Source organism: Osmerus eperlanus, chromosome 14, assembly GCF_963692335.1.
Source record: "Osmerus eperlanus chromosome 14, fOsmEpe2.1, whole genome shotgun sequence".
In the NCBI taxonomy this organism is placed as follows: domain Eukaryota; kingdom Metazoa; phylum Chordata; class Actinopteri; order Osmeriformes; family Osmeridae; genus Osmerus; species Osmerus eperlanus.
In genome coordinates, this window is record NC_085031.1 from 18,007,709 (window position 1) to 18,011,214 (window position 3,506).

Genomic DNA, 3,506 nt, shown 5'->3' on the forward strand with positions numbered 1-3,506 from the left:
CACAAATATCTGTACCTTTTACTTCTTACATTTAAGAGCCAGACTTTTAACTTTAGTTTTTTAATCTGTATTTGGTGGCATGATCAATTGTATTTCTTGTCATTGTGTGCCTTTTTTTCCTGGCAATCACGTACAACAGACGTAAGCTAGTCTATGAAGCTACCATGGAGCAAGGCAGAAGGTAACCAGTAGAATTTTTTTTTTTTACTTTTGCCCCAAAAAAGTTTGCATCATTGATCGCTCTCTCTCTCCTCCTCTCTCCTTTCCTCTCATTTCATTGTGAAAAAAAGGTACGATTTAAAAAAAAAAAAATTGTATCATGTTGTGTGTGAAAAAGAGTATTGAAAGGTTGAAAAAAAGTTGAGAAAAAGTTTCAAAATACGTTATCGATAAAACAGAGGGAGTTAGCGATGTCTACATGACTGAGAATAGAGACATTCCTCATAATCCATGTCCATATGTGAGGGAGATGTTCAAAATTAAAAAAGGATTCTTGGCGAATGCATTGCGTGTCTATAGTCTTTTTGTATTAATTTGTTAATATGATGTGAGGTCCACCAAGTAGCAGTTAAGGCTATTTTTTACTTAAGTATATGTCAGAGCCCATTCTTCTTTACTTTAACTTGAGTAAAAAATACTCATTTTTAAACATGAGTATCTTTCTACTTGAGTGAAAAATGTGTGTACTTTTGCCATCTCTGATTAGGACAGAAGTTGTAGAGATTAGTTATGGTACTATTTGTGTTTCAGATTACATTTCTAAGACAGTCTTTCTACACAGCAAGTCTCCTCACCTGAGAAGTAGCAGCCATTTTGTGTCGAGAGGAAAGAATATGAGACACAGTGCCGAATCAGCAAGCTGTAATTTCTATCATTAGGACTTTTGCGATCTGCTTAGAGTGTGATTTGTTATATGATGATGGTATGACTTCCTGAAATGACTGAACTCTGCCTTATAAACTGCTTCATCACAAAATGAAGTTTTGACTGGGGGTTGAAGGTTATAAGCAGTAGTCATGACAATATAAAAACACAGCAAACCTCTGAATGAAGGGTTAGTGTGTGTATCTGGAGTGTGTGTGGGGGGAGGGATGTCTGGTGTGTGTGTGTGTGTCTGGGGTGTGTGTGTGTGGGGGGGGCAGTCTGGAAGTAAATGAACTGGAAACTCTAAGTGGAGCAGCGGTGGGGGCCAGGTGTCGGGAAGGGTCAGGGGGGGGGAAGGCGGGGGAGGGGAAGGGGGGGAGGAATGGGGGGGTTGGAACTCTCTTTCTAACCCAACATTCTTCAGGCAAGTTTCACTTTGAAGGTTCTCTATCTCAATGGGAGGAGAGGGGGAGGGGGGAGAAGGGGGGAGGAGGGGGAGCGGGGAGGAGGGGAGGGGGGAGGGGGGAGCGGGGAGGAGGGGGAGCGGGGAGGAGGGGGAGGGACACAAGGAACATTTGGTTCCTCACATTTACAGTTTTTTTGTGTTCAGGTAACTAATGTGCCCAAGTTACAGAACAAGTAAAGTAGAAGTAACATGTAGAATACACATAGGAGCATCTATGAAATATCCTAATAAAATCTCAGTAAAATAAACAATTTGAATGGGACTATGATGTAGAGCAACAGAGTTTCAGAGCTCTGCCAGATAACATCAGCCCAAGATGGCAGCTGCCTGGTGACTGTCTGTCTGTTCTACACCTGTCTGTCTGCTCTACACGTGTCTGTCTGTCTGTCTGCTCTACACCTGTCTGTCTGCTCTACACCTGTCTGTCTTTCTGTCTGCTCTACACCTGTCTGTCTGTCTGTCTGTTCTACACCTGTCTGTCTGCTATACACCTGTCTGTCTGTCTGTCTGCTCTACACCTGTCTGTCTGTCTGTTCTACACGTGTCTGTCTGTCTGTATGCTCTACACCTGTCTGTCTGTCTGTCTGTCTGTTCTACACCTGTCTGTCTGTCTGCTCTACACCTGTCTGTCTGTCTGTTCTACACCTGTCTGTCTGCTCTACACCTGTCTGTCTGTCTGTTCTACACCTGTCTGTCTGCTCTACACCTGTCTGTCTGTCTGTTCTACACCTGTCTGTCTGCTCTACACCTGTCTGTCTGTCTGCTCTACACCTGTCTGTCTGTATGCTCTACACCTGTCTGTCTATCTGTATGCTCTACACCTGTCTGTCTGTCTGCACTACACCTGTCTGTCTGTCTGCTCTACACCTGTCTGTCTGCTATACACCTGTCTGTTAGGGGTTAAGGTTTGGCACATTCCCTATGGGTTTAGGTAAGGCTAAAGTGAGCTTTTATTAAGTGAGCTATTGTGATTGTGTCTGTGTTCGGAGGAATAGTTGAAGAGGTGTTGATGAGAGGGTGAGTTCCTTGGTTCCAAGAGGTGTTGATGAGAGGGTGAGTTCCTTGGTTCCAAGAAGTGTTGATGAGAGGGTGAGTTCCTTGGTTCCAAGAGGTGTTGATGAGAGGGTGAGTTCCTTGGTTCCAAGTCTGATGAAGGAGAATTACTAGAGACACTCCGCATGTGAAGTGTGTGTGAGTGTGTGTGTGAAGTGTGTGTGAGTGTGTGTGTGAAGTGTGTGTGAGTGTGTGATGACTAAAGGATGGAATGATGGGATCATTCCTTCACTCATTGTCATCCGTGGCTGTAAACCGTTAACCATTAACTGGTCTGCTCACCGGAACACCTGACTCCTCTTGGATATATCTGTGTCCTGACCTATACACTCACTCACTCACACACACACACACACACACACACACACACACACACACACACACACACACACTAAGACACATACATACACAAAGAAACATACATACACAAAGACACACACACACACACACTCACACCCACACACACACACTAAGACACATATACACACACACTCAAACACACACACACACACCGAAACAAACACACAAACTTATAGAACTTATATTACAAATCAAAGGAAAGAGAATTACAATCACAAATCCCTTATCTTGGATCTCTGCTTCTCTCAGTCTCTCCATGTTAATGTGGCCCCTCCCCTGAGTGGCTGAGAGGAAGGGGTGTTGGTTTCGATTGGTCCTCGTGACTGCAACCCTCTCTCCCTCCCTCTCTGACTGCACCCTCCCTCTCTCTCTCCCTCTCTCTCTGACTGCACCCTCCCTCTCTCTCTCTCTCTCTCTCTCTGACTGCACCCTCCCTCTCTCTCTGACTGCACCCTCCCTCTCTCCCTCTCTCTCTGACTGCACCCTCCCTCTCTCTCCCTCTCTCTCTGACTGCACCCTCCCTCTCTCTCCCTCTCTCTCTGACTGCACCCTCCCTCTCTCTCCCTCTGGTACTCTCTTGAAACACAGAGAATCAGGAAGACTTATCCTGAGTTTCAGGTTTCTCTCTCTTTCAGTCTCTTTCAGTCTCTCTCTCTTTCACTCTCTTTCAGTCACTCTCTCTCTCTCCCTCTCTCCCTCCCCCCTTGTTCCCCCTCTATCTTTTAGCTGGTCTCTTAGTTGCTCTGTGAGGTGTGAGTTGTTT